Source organism: Protopterus annectens, chromosome 4.part1 (genome assembly GCF_019279795.1).
Source record: "Protopterus annectens isolate FY-2018-M chromosome 4.part1, PAN1.0, whole genome shotgun sequence".
Classification (NCBI taxonomy): domain Eukaryota; kingdom Metazoa; phylum Chordata; order Ceratodontiformes; family Protopteridae; genus Protopterus; species Protopterus annectens.
Window position 1 is genome coordinate 319,413,444 of NC_056734.1, and position 17,628 is coordinate 319,431,071.

Genomic DNA, 17,628 nt, shown 5'->3' on the forward strand with positions numbered 1-17,628 from the left:
ATACATTTCTTGCATGAAATACAGGAGGGAAGAATAATATTAGCTGGGGGCTTAAATTTACCAGAAGTAGACTTTAATAATATTGATTCAACAACATTAGTAAGGAAATTATTCACAATATTTATTCAGGAAAAACAATTGCTTCAGATAGTAAAAAAATAGCAGGGAACAGAACATACTAGACATTGTTTGTGTTCCTGAAGAAATTACTGTTACTTCAAGTCAAGTTCCACAACATGACTCAGGAAACCCACTCCACCTATCTGGAATTACTTGAATCCATCAAGATTCAACCCTCTACCTTGATCCTGGGCAACTTTAGTTACTCAGCCATAGAGTGGAAGACCTATTCTAGCTCAAACACAAACGCCCAGAGATTCCTCCACTTTGTCAATGGAAATGGATTAGATCAGCTAGCCGACACCCCCACAAGAGGTGAAAGTATCTGGACCTGTTACTCACCAACATGAGTAGCCACTGTAGCACCCCTACAGTGTCATCCTCCTTGGTAAGATCTGACCATAAAGCAATCACTTTTGAAGATGCCATCTTCCTTGACCCCCCCCCCCCTTGCCAGGGTGAACAAAACAATGTTTTCAGAGCTGACTATAACCTCCTGAGAGCAGGTATAAATAGCTTCACAGTCACCATCCCTTCAGTTAAATCAAGCACTAATGTCCAAGACTACACCAAAAATCTATATGAGTGCCTATATAGCTGCATGGACTCAGCAATATCTGACAGGACCAACTCATCTTCCTCAAGGAAGAGTAAACCTGTCTAGTGGACAGCAGCAATAAACAGACTCTATAATAACAGGAAACAAATGATGTCCAGGAGCAAGAAGGAGTAGGTGCCAAGTTGGAAGCAATCTCTCCTTTGTCTAAACAAGCAAATAAGGTCACTGATCATCTACTAAGGACAATACTAAGGACACTCACAAGGCCTTCTCCTCATATGTCCGCAATCTCAAAGATAACTCCCAAATCTGCTTTGAAGTGGTGGTCAAGAATACTACATACAAAAATGTCATAGATATAGCCAGCCTGCTGGCAGACAAGTTCAGTGAAAACTTCACCCACTGTCAAATAAACCAGGACATCCCCAGCACCTGCCCCCCCTCCCCTCATCACCAGGGAGCAGGTTATTAATGCCCTCTTAAAGGCAAAAAATACAGCCTCCATGGGACCTAACAACATCCCTGGCTGGGTCCTACATTAACTCAGGCAAGAGCTCTCAGCACCACTAGGCACCGTATTCGCCCAAAGCCTGTGCACCTGCTTCATCAAAGCAGAATGGAGGACAGCCACTGTCATCCCTCTGCTCAAAAAAGTTGGAGCGTCCACCCACCCTGGCAATTATAGGCCCATCCACCTTACTAGCCTGATCTGCAAGGCCATGGAATTCATTATCACGGACTTAATAAACAAGGACATTTCTACCTCTAAATGCTTGATCCCACACAGTTTGGTTTTGTCAAAGGGAGATTATGCCTCTTAAACTTGGTCACCTTATTTGAAGCAGTCACCAAAGCCAAGGATGAGGGCAAGACACTGCATACCTCCTACCTTGACCTAACCAAAGCCTTTCACACTATTCCCCACTCGGGCATAATAGATAAACTCTCCCAGCTAGGCATCAACCCAAATGTTACCACTGACAGAACTCACTCAGTCAAAATAGGGGAAACCACCTCTAGTAGTAGACCCGTAACAAGCAGCATACCCCAAGGATCATTCTTGGGGCCTCTACTGTTTGGTATATACTTTTCTGAGGAATAAGTCAAAACCAGTGGTCTGTGGCTGACCAAGTTTGCAGATGACTGCAAGCTGGGCACTGTCATAAATTTCCCTAGTGATGTGAACACCCTCCAAGAGAGCCTTAACCAAACTAATGACTGGTGCCGAAGCATGGCCTGAAGCTGAATGACAAGAAATGCATCATTATTCCTTTTGGGGAAAATGGTGTCCCCACTAGTTATCACATTAATAACAACATACTAAGCATGAAATCAATTGTGAGGGACTTGGGCACCCATGTTGATAGCAACTTGACTTTTGACTACCATGTTGCCTCCATTGTACAGAAGGCTTTCTACATGAACCACCTCATAAGTAATGGTATTTCATCCACGAACATGTCATAACATAGAACCAAGTTAAGTGCTTTCTTCCCACTTCGTAGGGACAGGTTCTGAGGAAGTCCCTACGAAGTGGGAAGAAAGCACTTAACTTGGTCATTAAAGGTTGTATTCCTTCAGTGCTGTGCTGTGCTTTGCTTTTTGGTTCTACAGTTTGGTTTCAGTGGAGAACATGTCATAACATTCCTGTAATCTTCCCTTATCATACCCATTATCGAGTACAATGCCGCCTTTGGCATGTACCTTGCCAAGCACATGCAGCAGTTGGAGAGAACACAGAGGTTTCTGACCAGGAAAATCCATGGTATTAAACACCTGTCCTAAACAGACAGGCTAAAAGCCCTATCCCTGTACTCAGTCTCATACAGACTGCTCAGAGGTAACCTGTGTCTGGCATACAAGACTGTCTCAGACTCAGCCTTGATGAAGTTGCTGCATATCCATAAGTCAAACTCCACTCGCGTAACCTGCACCCAAAGTCACAAACTGGTCTGTGACATTTGTGTCCAAACTACTGCCCCATCTGTGGAATAGACTTCCACTCCATGTCAAGCCGAGTACCTCACTAGCCCTCTTTAATAGGAACCTGGAGAACTGGATGGGAAACAGAAAATATACCCCTAGGATCCCACCTGTGTCCCTGCTGGACAGGCAAAACAGGTGCTGACTTTGTGGGAACATGGGTGAAATTCTTGAATAGGCTTATGAGGGCCTCCGGGCCAATAGCCTAGTATCATCCTATGAACCTATGAACCATTGATGTGCAGTGATCATGGGGTTATAGAGGTTAATTTGTTGCTAGATAATTCTGCAAAACTGAAATCTAAACCAATGCACAGAAGGTTCATTATAGATTATATGGAAGCAAAACCATCACTATTTAAAACTAACTGGAATGATGTGTTCAGTGAAAAAACTGTGGCTGGAATGTGGAAAGTTTTCAAAGGAAATTGTTTGAGTGCAAAAAAAAAAAAAAAGTTTAGCATCAGGATCTATGCTCTTACATCGGGGGAAGAGTATATTTCCATAAGAACAAGATACCTGATTAATGTAAGTGACAAAAAATATAAGAAATGGAAGAGAGATTGAACTACATCTTTTTAAACTGAAATAAACAAGCTGGACAAACAAATTAAGCATATTGTGAGAGAAGATCAAGAAAAATTTGAAGAAAATGTATGTAAAGATATTGAGCATAATAAGAAACCTTTTTATAGATACATTAGATGTGGAAGGAGTAAAGACATACAAATTAAAAAACCGTGTGCAGATTCTAAAAATTATTCTCAGACAACAGATTATAGCTATATTTACAAAATCTTATGCAAAATAGTTTGGTGCCACAAAGGGGGTGATAAGTTGTCCTAGTGACATCCAGTTAACCCCAGATACTGGAATCAAATTAGATTATTTTGAAAAAGAACTGCACAGACTGGATCTAAATAAAGCACAGGGAAGAGACATAATTAGTAATACTGACCTGAGAACACTTCAGTAAGAACTTACAGTGCCAGTATAGTTATTATTCACTAGGTCATATAAATATAGGGAGATTCCTCAAGATTGGAGACATACACTTATTAAACCTGTCTTTAAGGGAAAGGGGAGTAAGACAAACCCAGAATCATATAGACACTTAAGTCTACTTTCATGTTGTGGAAAAATAAGGAGAAGGTAATATTGGACAAGTTATTGTCAGAACTGGATAGGTTGGGACTTGAAACCATATATCAGAATGCGTATGTGGAAAATGAATCTATTACCACCTGTAATATGATGTTCTATAACAATATAATAGCAGCTATAAATATAAAATTGTGATATGATGCAAATTATATAGATTTAATTTAACAAGGAGTGTTTGCAGATCACTATAAAGAATATGAAATTTTGCATTTTACATTAGTAATGCAAAAACAGAATGCGATGCCATCATGTTGCGGATGGTTATATAATCAATGGAAGTTAGTAAACAGATGATATTAAAACTTGGTAGGTAATGTGAAGACACCCTGTGATATAAATATAAATATTTTTATAACAAAGCAGTTATAATTATTAGCAATACATTTATAACTACATTAATTTCATTAAAAATGTGTGACATGCATATGAGCAAATGGTACCATCTTAAACAAAACCTTAAGGCATATAATATTGCTTCTGATATTTTCCACATAAAATGCATGGTTTTGTAGACTGTACTTTTGTGAAATATTGTGAAAATGCTATATAAAATATCACAAAAAACAGCAGTGCTACCCTCCTCTTGCCATTCATCATTTAAAAGCTCTTGAAGAGGTGAATAAATTTTCCCCAGATACTGGACCCAACACAGTTTGGTTTTATCAATGGTAGGTCATGCCTACTCAACCTGGTGTACTTCATTGAGAAGGTCAACAAAATAAAGGATGAGGGCAAAATGGTTCACACTGCCTACCTTGACCTGGCCAAGGCTCTTGACACAATACTCCACTTGTGCATTGTTGACAAATTCAAGAAGTTAGGTATAAACCCTTATGTCACCTGGTGGATAGCCAGATGGCTCACAGACAGAATCCAGAAAATTAGAATTGGGGAGTCCACATCAACAAAGAGACCAGTCACAAGCAGAATCCCTCAGGATCAGCCTTAGGATGGCTACTTTTTGGTGCTTAGTTCTCTGAAGTCAAGGCCAATGTCAATGGCCTCTAGCTGACTAAATTTGCAGATGATTGCAAATTAGGAGAAGTCATAGAATCCCTCACTGACACAAATATTCTCCAGAAAGGGCTGACACAGACAAATAACTGGTGTCAGAGCCATGGACTATAACTAAATGCCAAGAAATGCATAATAGTATTCTTTGGGAAGTTGTCCACCTCTGATAACTATAATATTGACAAAACACACCGAAACTGACCCAGTAGTCAGGGACATAGACACATATAGACAGCAATCTAGCCTTTGACCATAAATTGTCTACAGTAGTGTGGAAATCATTTGATGTTGCGCAACCTACAAACAAAGGTATAGTATCTAGATCCAAGGAGATCATTGCTCCACTGTATTTGACATTAATCAGACCTATCTTTGTGTACATTGCCCCCTTTGGTATTTACCTAACCAAGCCCCTTCAGTACTTACCTAATCATGCACATCCAACAACTGAAACATCCACAGATACTCCTCCACTCTTCTCCACAGTCCCCCCCTCCTACTTATCGCCTTGAGGCCATACAGGGTGTTTTAAGGTATTTCATCTGAAGGGCACCATTTTTAAAATTGCAGAGTTAGGAATAAGGAGCGCTCAGAACCCCAACGCATATGTGCATGCACAGTAAGTGCTGTCTGTTCATTATCCCATTTTCCTTGTAATGTCTGTGTGCATATACTGATAATAATCACTTGAAAACTGTACAAATTGTTCTGCTGGATGAAAGATCTTGCTAACTTGTTGTAGATCGCCAAGTGCAATACATGCTTCACCTATTTGTAATACTCTTTTACATATCTAGTTGTGTAGATGTACTTTGTAAAATAACCTGCCTGATATCTACAGAGTTAGTGTGGACTTTCCTTTCCTGATTATTAGACATTGTAGTGTATTGCTGAGCCATTTCTGTGACCTATTACCATGGCTGCAAAGAATTTCACTGTAGCTTTGCTTTATAAATAGGCTGTCCAATACCTCTGAGCTAATATATATTATCCTACTTGTTAAGGTAAGGTTATACTGTGCTGCTGACTCTTTTCTGTGGCATCCTTCCATAGTAGGGATTGCTGTTTTAAAGTAAATGTTTCTCCTGATACGTTATTGTTGAATAAGCTGTGTCTCATTCTGCACTGACCATATCGGTCCTTTCCTCCAACCCTGTTATATACCTCTAGCTGTAAACCACTGTTTTCTCCCTCTCTCACTCGACGCTAGTCTCACTTCCTGTTTAATGTTTTCCTGTCCTCCTCTCTTTCTCTCTACCAGTTTTTCAGTGCCATATCTAACTTTCCTTTCCCTTTTTTTCAGATTCCACTAGCTGAAAACAACTAACAGGACTGTTCCCCTCCAGCCTGAGCTCAAAAAAAACCCCTGAAATCACCCTTAAAAGCCTGCAGAAGCAGAGTTTCTCTGATATTGGCAGTGCTTCCATCTAATGTAGCTTGTGCTTCTGTAGAGGAACTTGATCTGTTCATAAAATACCAGCTGCTGCTAAAATAGTTTAATTGTCTCAAGTGGCAGTATTGTTACATTGCAGTTTGCACAAGCATCGGGGCTGCTGTTGCCATTGTTAGCATCTCTCTACACTCCCCCTCATTATCTACCCTTTCTCTAAGCCACTATTTCCCTATAAACCTCCAGTTTCCCCTCTCTCTCTACCCCTTAGTGTAACACACGCCAGTACAGTGGACTCCTAGACAAAGCCAATATCTTGTTGAATCCTAGACAAAGCCAATATCTTGTTGAAAAGACCCACTTGTAGTATAACTGCTACAGTATAAGACCCATTTTTATTTTAAATATGCAACAGGGTGTAATTACATAGTGTAGCAATTTACCTAAACTGAACCAGTCTCGGATCTGGTTCTACCCGCTCTGTTCACCCTCGTCCACTTGGGCTCACTCTACTCCCCTACACTACTCCCATTCCCACTCACCCACACCTTCATTGCATTTATACCTAACCTGAGCACAGCCCTCCTCCCCTCAGCAAACCACATATATTTCTTGCCAAATCTCCACCCCACTTCCTCCACCCCTATCATTTCAATACCCCATCCCACCATGTCCTGATTCACCACCTTCCTATCCAATGCTTTCCTACTCCACTTTCTCCACGTGATGTATAACTCCACCTCTCCCAACTCAAGCACTATCAATCACCACCCCTCACCTACTCTCCCACTGTCCTCACTCTACCAACCCACACACACCTATGTGGACATCAGCCCACAGCTATACAACAGACCAATCTTCCTCCTCTTACCATTCAAACTCATAGACACTCACTGCTCTAATACCTCAACTCTCAGATATCTAAAACTGACCAACAAGCTCAGATAACTTCTACTACTCTGTATTGCACAATTAAAACTCCAAACTGACATCCACCCCAATCCAGGACATCAAACGAACTCCACTCCTGGCTCAGCAGTCCCCTCACCTAGCCCTCAAGCAAAATCAAATCAGTATTCTACTCATCATCATCCCCTGCCCCTTGTCCAAAACCAAATAATACTGACCTGCTCTTTATCAACTTCAATATCTGCAGCAATTTAAGTAAAATTATTGAATTCCATGCTACCCTAAACACCTACTCACCTGACATTGCTACAGTAATTGAAACCTGTTAAAGCCCCATATCATGGATAAAGACAAAACTACTACCTGCTATAACATAATACAACTAGACAGACGTAACAAAAATGGTGGTGGTGTCATCATTATATTTAAGGACACCCTCAGAATTGAACAGTTAAAATGTGTTCCACCTGATCTACCTAGTACTGAAATCCTAACAGCACGCCTCAAAATAAACCCAAACAAGTCTATAATTATCATAACCACCTATCTTCCCCCTGGCAACAACCTACCTACCATTGAAAATCTACTTTCTTGGGCAGCATCAAATTTCAACCAAGAAACTATAATCCTAGGTGATTTCAACTTAGATTGGCACTCCTCCTCATCCAGCAGCCCCACCCATTTCCTAAACCTTTTCAGTTTCACCCAGACCATATCCTGTCCAACTCAAATAGATAAACATTCCAAAAGGCAGTCAACATTAGATTGGATACAAACTGACAAACCCACTCTAAGTTACCTAGCTGGCTGCCTTTCAGACTCACTCAGTGACCACTCCTCAAACTTCCATTGCAGAAAATGGGTCCACACCCAAACCAACATAATATATAGATTCATCCATAGCAAGAAAAATGTATCCCCTTCCACTTTTAACCTACTACTTCAACAAAGCAACTGGTCACCTCTTAGTATCCTCCCACTGGATCATGCTGTTCATTACTTCAACAAAACCTTTCTTAATATAGTAAACAAGCTTTCATCCACTAGGAAAATTAGGCCAAAGCCTACAAGCCTACCCTGGCTATCAAAAGACACTAAATTACTACTCAAACAAAGAGACAGGGCTTGGTTAACTTATCACACCACCAAAGATAGAGCAAACCTCATCACATACCAGCAACTCCGAAATCAGTCTAAGAAACAAATAAAATCTGACAAACAAAACTACTTCCATACATGCCAACAACAACACCAAAACAACCCCCAAAAATTCTGGAAAACCATTAGCAATCTCCTCAATCCTAGTTATACCCCAACCCCTCCACCAGTCACCACAAATGTAAATGACCCTATTGCAACACAATTCAACTCACACTTTATTAACACAATCACCTCTCTGCTGGGCAATCAGCCTAACCAACCTCTGTCTATCCCCACATCCACTTCAGAATCCCCCAACTCACTCACATTTACACTGATTCTGACAAGCTACATAAACTCACTCTTTTCCAAGCAGAATCCTTGCTGTCTAGCAGCAGACCAACTACCCAATGAATTTCTTAAAATTGCTACCCCTACAATTGCCTACCCCATATCTGTCCTGATCAACCACTCCATTCCAGAGCAATATGCCCCCTCTCTCTGGAAAATATCTCATATCATTCCCCTCAATAAAGGCGGACCCTCTAAAGAACTTACCAACTACTGCCCTATAGCCATCCTCTCTCCTCTTGTTAAAATCTTAGAAAAATACATTCACAACCAGCTCCTAAATCACCTCCTCAATCACAACCTCCTTTCTTCCATACAACATGGTTTTAGACCAAAACATAGCACTAGTACTGTCCTTCTGTCTTTCGCTAACACCATCCAACATCCCATAAATGAAGGCCAACTTGTCGCATCCATTTTCTTTGATGTGTCAAAAGCCTTTGATACCGTATCCCACCAAGAAATTATCAACAAACTCTCATCCTATGACCTTAATTCATCAGCCCTATCCTGGTTCCATAGCTATCTTTCCAACCAACAGCAAGCTACTAAATGGGAAAACAGCCATTCCCCCTTACTCCCCATCTCTGTCAGGGTACCCCAAGGTTCCATACCAAGCCCTCTCCTCTTTACAGTATTTACAAATAACCTCAGCTCTGCAATGAAACTAGTCTCCATTGTCCAGTATGCTAATGATATCACACTTATATGCTCTGCCCCCACTCCCCAGGAACTCCAAATAAAAATGAAAACCTCTTTTCAAGATATAGAAAACTACATCACAGAGCATTAACGTATTCTAAACCCAAACAAAACTAAAATAATAGTCTTCAGAAACAACAAAGCCAAATCACACCAGGCCCCTCTAACAATACTCTCCTCAAACAGTACCAAGATAGAACCCATAAGCCAAACCAAACTTCTGGGTATAACAATAGATGATAACCTAAGATTTGACAGGCACATTTCCCTCAATATCAAAAAAGTCTACTCCAAACTAGGCACCTTGTATAGAGCCAAACAATACCTTACAGAAAGTGCCAGACTATTCACTGCTCACTCACAACTGCTTCCACCCTCCTTTACAGATCCCAAATATTAACTAACCTGTGAAAAACTGAACTTAATAACCTAGAATCCTGCTACAAAAAATCGCTAAATTTGCCACAAGACACCCATATAGAACCCACCACTGCACCGTACTTTCCCAAATTAACTGGCTAGAACTCCCTAACCTCCTATTGCTCAACCAACTGATCATAGCTCACAAACTAATCCACCTACCCAATGATTGTCCAGTACTTTCCAAACTAATCCAACCCAATGACAATATCAGATTATTTAGATCTTCTAACAAACTAATGCTAAAGGTTATTCAACCACACAACTCCTATGGCACCTCTCTTTACTCTTATAAAATTGATCAGCTCTGGAACATACCTCAAACCATAGCAAAAAATCTAACTGTCATGACTTCGAACAACTCCTAAAAGAATATCTGGCAAAACATTGGTTTTGCTCCTGCCATATACCTGGCTAAGTCTACCCACTCCCTGACTTTATCTCCTAGTTCTGCTCCTTCTAATCTGTAGCTCTTAACTCTGTGAATTCTGTTTCTTACCACCTAGCTAAATTCTTCAGTTTAAATCAACAACTAGTTTTTGGACAGAGGTCCTACACGACATTACTGTTATAAGTCATGTATACTATATGGTCCACTAAATCATTGTATATCCATATATCCTGTTACCAGCTGCTGTAGTTTTCCTTGACAGTAATTAATATTGCTAGTTGAATTACACTGTTACTATGGATCAATCCCAATTCATTTTTGCCAATACTCTTACTATTGTAGTAATATTAGTTTTGCAAGCAGTATTTTCTGCAAGTATTGCTAATATAAGTATTATTAATTTGTGCAACTGTAAACTGTATAACTGGAGCTTTTCTCCCTCGGTCTCCACTGAAAATGGGCTTCTGGCCCAGCTGGACATTACCCGGTTAACAAATGTAATAAATAAAAATAAAAATTAATAAAAGAAAACAGGGCATAAGTAACATGTCCTATGCAGAGTGCCTCAAGGCCCTATCCTTGTATTCTGTCTCCTACAGGCTGCTGTTGAAGGATTTATGCCTGACATATAAGGCACTGTGAGACCCCACCCTGATGGACCTCCTACATATCCGCAAAACAAACAGCACCAGAATTGCCCATTCTAATAATTTAAACCTTGCCTGCATGCAAATAGGACCTGCTGGAGAGACAGGCATGTATCCCAGAGACTACCTCTTATCTCGTACAGACTACCTATCCATATAAAGCAGAGTTCCTCCTTTCTACCTTAATTCAATTGTAGCTTGGACAATTGCATGGGGAAAATGAAATTCATACCTATGTCTCTAACGGATACAGTCAGCCTGTAAATGTTACATCTACCAGGCCCATTCTTGTAAATGTTTCATTTCCCAAGCCCCTTCTTACATTTATCAAGGGTATCACAACTTGTCAGAAATTTGGGATGCATGGTTAGGCTTAAAAAGCCCCTTATGGTCATTAACCTAGTACAAACCTATGAACCTGTGATAGCATGGCTATATCTTGTACACTTACATATAGCCCTTTGTTTGAAAAAAAACTAGCAATTGTTAACAAACAAAATGCCATTTTCTTTCACAAATATGCACTAATAAAATTGTAACACTAAAACCAGTTTGTAGACCACTGAATTTTGAAGAGCTTTCTTAGTTTACACTTTATGTAACTTGTGTTGTTTATCAGATATTAAATATCTTATGAAGTAGGTTTTCAGTAGCAAATTTTAAAGAAAACCTTTCAGGAAGCAAATGGTTTTCTGGCTTAGAAGAGCTCAAGGTACATAAGGATGAATTATCTTTCTGTTGCTTAGGATTGAATGATTTTAAGAATTAATTTTACTAAAAGCAAACGAACGTCAGTAACTTTATGATACTTTATGTAGACGTTCACAGAAAGATAAGAATATGTCTAATAATAATGATGATGTCAAATTATACATCTCAACCACTTAGGGCAAGAATTCTAGGCACAACCAAAATAATGGAGGGACAAAGGCCAATAAATAGGACAATTTTTAATTACTGCTCTTATAAACTTGGAAAGTAATAGAATAGTATGTTTTGCATTAGTGTGCATTTTCTGGATGATATTAAGTCTAAAACTCCAATGTTTAGCATTATTTAGTCACTTAAATTCTCATGCAAAAACAAAATTCTATAAGGAATGGACAAAAAATATGAGTCAAAAGTCTGGATATGCAAAAATCTAGACAGCTGTGAAGTATTAGAATGCACTGTTCAGAAGGATAACTAATACCTTCTTTTACTTGTTCCTGAAGAAACAGAGAAGTGGTTATTTTTGGAATAACCACTAACATTTTAAGGATATACAGTAGTTCTTATAACTTCTCTTTTTCTCTCCTAACTACTAATGCCGTGGAACTTTTTCTCTGCTGTCTACTATAGTCATGACCCCCTGCATGAATAGCTTAAGCCTATCACATACAAATATTTGTTTAAAATGCTGCAAGGAATTCCACACACACAATGGTGCTCTTCAAGTTGTCCACTAATAATAGGGCCTTACTGAGACGGACACCTGGTGACAAAGTCATGGTCTCAAGCTAAATGCCAAAAAATGCATAGTCATCCTGTTTGGGAAAAACAAAACACCCATGAATTACCACATAGGTGGCAGCCCCCTTAATACACAAGAGGTAATAAGAGATCTGGGGACCCAGGTAGATAGTAATCTCTCCTTTGACAATCATATTGCCAAAGTAGTTAGGAAATCCTTCTATGTAACCCATCTAATTACTAAAGGGTTCACATCTAGAAATAAAGAGGTTATAGTGCCCCTCTACTCGCCACTCATCAGACCGATCATAGAGTACAATGACCCATTTGGGATGTACCTCACAAGACACTTCCAACAGCTGGAAAGACCACAAAAGTACCTCACCAAGAGGATTACTGGCCTCAAACATATGTCCTATGCAGCCTGACTGGAAAAACACCAGCTGTACTCAATCGCATATCGCTTACTCAGAGGTGATCTCTGCCTGACTTACAAAGTCATGTCCAGCTCAGAACTGATGGACACGCTCCACCTAAAGAAATCCAAGTGACTGCAAGCCACTTGCTCTAGTGAGCTAAACCACAACACAACAATAAATAGAACATGCTGGAGAGATAGATTTCTGTCACAGAGACTCTCCATGCTTTGGAACAAAATTCCAAACTACATTAGGCAGAGCCCCTCACTAACACTCTTCAAGAGAAACCTTGACGAGTGGATGGGTAACAGAAAATACACCCCTGGGATCACTTCATTGGCTCTTCTTGACAGAGGCTCAGTTAATTAATAAATGGGGAGGCAAAAGCTGACACACTCTGGCTAAGCTTATAAATGCCCTCGGGCAGATAGCCTAGTACCTACCTATGAATCTATGAACCTATGAAATGTTCTACCACAAGATGTATAACCTTGTATATAGCATGTAAGTGAAGTGTACTTTCACATGTGTATGCTTTCTTTCTGTTGGATTTAAATTACTTATGTCATTTAATTTGCCATTGTGGCATCATATTAGACAATGACATGCAATGAGCAGACATGCACAGGCTGTGTACGATTCATAGATACACTAACTGCAAACAGCAGAGGCCAAGCAATATTGCTTCTCATGGTACATGCTGATGGTGACACAATGGCATGGTAATGAGCAACATTATAAATAAAGGAAATCAAAATGGTGAAGCAGTTCACAAAACACAAAATCTGGATTGTGAAGTGCTATTACCACTCAGTTTATCACAGTGAAATCCCAGTGTTAATGCTGGGAGGTAGGGAAGCAAGGTTTATGATAGCCATTACCTTAGCAAACATGTATATGCAACAGGTGATTATTGCTCCAGCATTGTAGGTCAATGTTGTGTGGATAGTCAAACCTTACAGGAGATAGTTGCTATTTGTAGGCCTCATCTGCAGCCCTGTATGAGTCATGGATTACCTAAATCAGTGGACAGTAACACATTTCAATATTTACAACTACTAACTGCTCAGAGCTTTCAATGACCAAAGGGAGCAGAATGGAAGTAGTCCAAGCATCAGTCCCTAGAATACTACATCAGATTCTCAATGCCATGCTGCATCATTAGTGGAGCATAGGTGGCTTCCACATACCACAGAGGATAGAGAAAATATCATAAAGAATTCTTATGACATATGCAATATTCTGAGGTCCTGTGAGACATGGAATGTGCTCATATTGAAATAAAAGTCCCATCTGTGAACTGAGAAGAAGGCATGTGAACCATAAAGGATATCACTGTATCAACTGCCGGGTGTTCTCTAATGCAGTCAGCATTATGCATAATCTGTCTGCAGACCACCCAGGCAGCTACCATGACTCCTAAATATGGCACGTGTTTAACTTGTATCAAAAGTTTTTGTGAGAGGTGATGTTTCTCAGGGACACCTTATTTGTGATACTGGATATGCCATGAAGCCCTGGATGAGGACACCTATCAGAAATGGACAGGCCCTAGAAATACCACATCAGAAACCTGGGTTATCAGAGAGCATGTATTTGTGTGGCTGAAGACATGTTTTCTTTACCTGGATTTCTCTAGTGGTACCCTGCAATACAATGTCAGCAGATGTGCTAAAATATTCTCAGTATGTGCTACACAACACTGTACTGAAGAAACAGCTGCAGCAGGGAGGCTGTATGCAAGAGGAACATCTTCAGGCAATGGAGGATGAGCTAGATGATGTCAGTGGAGGACCAAGTTGCTGAGGATGACTGTACTAGAAGGAAACATGCACTTTGGCACTGGCAAAGATGAAGCAGTTTCTACATACTATTAAACCACAGTGAAGCATATACACTATAGTAAAACTGATGTATGCAAACCTGCAATTACACTGTATTTATCAATGCACAGACTGGATACAGTGTGCATCAAACACAGGCAATAAAACAACAAATTTCAAAGGGCAGGGTGCAGATATCAACATTTATAGAAGTTGGGGTGGGCATGTCTTCTACTGGTAAATGTATAAGTGCTGTAGAAATTGAAAATTACATTATGCCATGTGAGTTTGTGGTGGGAATGGAGAGGACTATTGGAAAATGCAGTGTGAAGGGCTACTGTGATCAAGGGTGACTTTGTGTGTGTGTGTGTGTGTGTGTGTGTGTGTGTGTGTGTGTGTGTGTGTGTGTGTGTGTGTGTGTGTGTGTGTGTGTGTGTGTGTGTGTGTGTGTGTTTAACTGGGGGCTGTGCTATTGTGCTATGGTGGTGTGTGCATGTGGATATGCTGAGACACAGCGTCTGCAGATGTTGCAGTAATGCGGTGCTGTCTCATGCACAAGTCTAAGCCATACATAGAAGATATGTAAGCATCCTGTGCATGCCCATGTCCACAGGAGCTGCCTTTCCCAAGGGTGTCTCAGGCAGTAACGCCTCCTTGGCTATTTTTTGGTATGCTACATGACCATGAGTGATAAACTCTACTAAATGTGGCACTGGCAGGAGCACAGCACCCTCAAAGATCTCTTCTCCTGCTTTATGCACATCCACACTCAGTTTTGCTGTGGAAGTGGTAGAACTGCATGACTGTGACCTTGGTCTTCCATGTCCACAGTGACCACCATCATTAGAGCCAGAGGTGGAACAGCTATATGACTCATACCTGGAATATGCTCCAGGAACAAGTGAGCTCCTGCATTGCGCCAATAGGCAATGAAGCACATCAAGAATGTCACACACATATTGGATGTGAACTCCCATAAGTCTTTACACAAACCCTTCAATGCTCATATTATCTCTGCAAAGACTGGGATATTGCTACATTGTGCCTCCATGATGGCTCTGCAAATTTGCTGCATTGCATGTATTAACACAGTTAGCTCTCTGGAAAAGCAGCCCTCATGGCATCTACAGGCAACAGCACGCACACCCTCGCTGTCATGCCCATGTCATATGGACATTGTTGTAGACACTGGGAGCTGAGCCACAGGAGATGACACACTTCTTAGACTGTGTGTCAGCACCAACTTTTCCTTCAGATAGGGTCTGGGTAACTTGAGTGGTGTCCACAGAAACAGAAGCTGTATCCATGACATGGGCAGGGAATATGGTTTGCAAACTCCCTGTGTTTAACACATACAACATGCTCCATTATCATTCCAGATTCCAATCCAATATCAAGAAGTGGAATATTCATGGTGGTTGAGTTGGATAGGACATCCACTGTGAAGACACAAAAGCACAAACCCCAGTAAAGGTATAACCCATCATCTCTACTTTATACCCAGTATAGAATTAATAGGCATGGTAAATACTGCCTGTAATGTTTAAGGTAATCCATATCCTCTGCAGGTGCCTTGTAGCTTCTAGCCCTGTTATACCTACATTACAGAAAACACACTAATTCAATGTCATGAAGAACACCAAAGAGATCAGACAAAGTGATTGTGTCTTAACATAACAATAATAAAACAGACCTGAGTAATCCACAATGGATATTCCTGTGGAACACTGCAGCTCAGATGGAAGGTGTGATACTTTCCTGTGGGAAACAGATGTGTCTGATACCATATCCAGAGTAGCTAAAAACTCCTTCATCTCTGTCAATGGTGGTTCAGCTGACAGCTCACATCTCTGTGCCTACCCTCCCATGCATGATTTCGCACATCATAAAATAGGCTGGTGGCCCAGCTTCTGACCTGTTCAGAGGTGCAGTCTTGGCCAGTGTCAGAGTTAATGTCTGATACATTCTGCCAATCACTATACCCATACGAAAAGCTAACATTCTCCTGAACAAAAAGCCATTAGCCAACGAGATGGTAAGCCTGCAAAAAAATAATTCTCTGAGTGGTAGAATTTACTTTTTTCATGTTTATCATTTGCTAGATATAATGCTTTATGAAGAAAGACTCCATCTTGAGTATATGTCACTAAGAAAGCTTGTCAGATAAGACTATTTGTAGTTTACAACCCAGTCTGTTTTCAGTCATGCTAATATATACACATGACAGTTGATACTTCCATACTCAGTTATATGGCTCAGGCCAACATCCACATACACCCCAATTCTGACCCACAATAACCAAACCAAACAGTTTACCTGCAAGTGCACAGTGCAGCTACAGCAATCACGCTGGTAACCCTCAGCCATATATGTATCTACAATGCTTCCCATCTAAAGAATCACAGCTACCCATGCACTAAACATCCATCACTTTAAACTACAGCAGCAAATTACTAGTAGTATGCACCATGGCTTGGCATGCTGTGTATGCTAACCTATATAAGTGAAGCATTAGCTGTCTCCACAACAGTGAACCTATTTCAGAACTGTTAGGCATACAAAGTTCAAAAACACATCAGGTGTGTTGATACCTGATAACTACAGTGGTTAAACATTTCTCATTGAATGTTCAGCAGTGTTCTGTACTATAGCAAGCTGTTAGAATACAATAACAGACTCACACCCCATGATACAACAAGTTACTCTTATACATGGCTATATGTTTGTGAGTTTCACCAAATTTAAGCCTGTGTTGGCCTGGCACCTTTAAATGCTGCCATACCGCAATTTTCTTTGGTATGCCTCCCTTTACTTTTCTCACTAGCTGTACAACACCTTCTCTCTTTCCATAATTAGTTCATCCTTGTTACAAAATGGGTGCCATTACTGAACATGTTTTACCTATACAGTTTGCATAACGAATACTGGATGTAATTACTGCAGCAAAACAAATGTAAAAAAAAATGTGCTAGCACTGATGGTTTTCTCCTTCTTAGTCAGATTTACACAGGTACAGATAGTGTGCATTCAGTGCTCTACTTTCTCTTCCACAGCAAAATGAGCCTCTAAGCAGCCGCCGACTTTTATGTCATGCAGATATGGGCCCCTGAGTATGATGATCCTGACAACGAGGGCTTGGCTTGT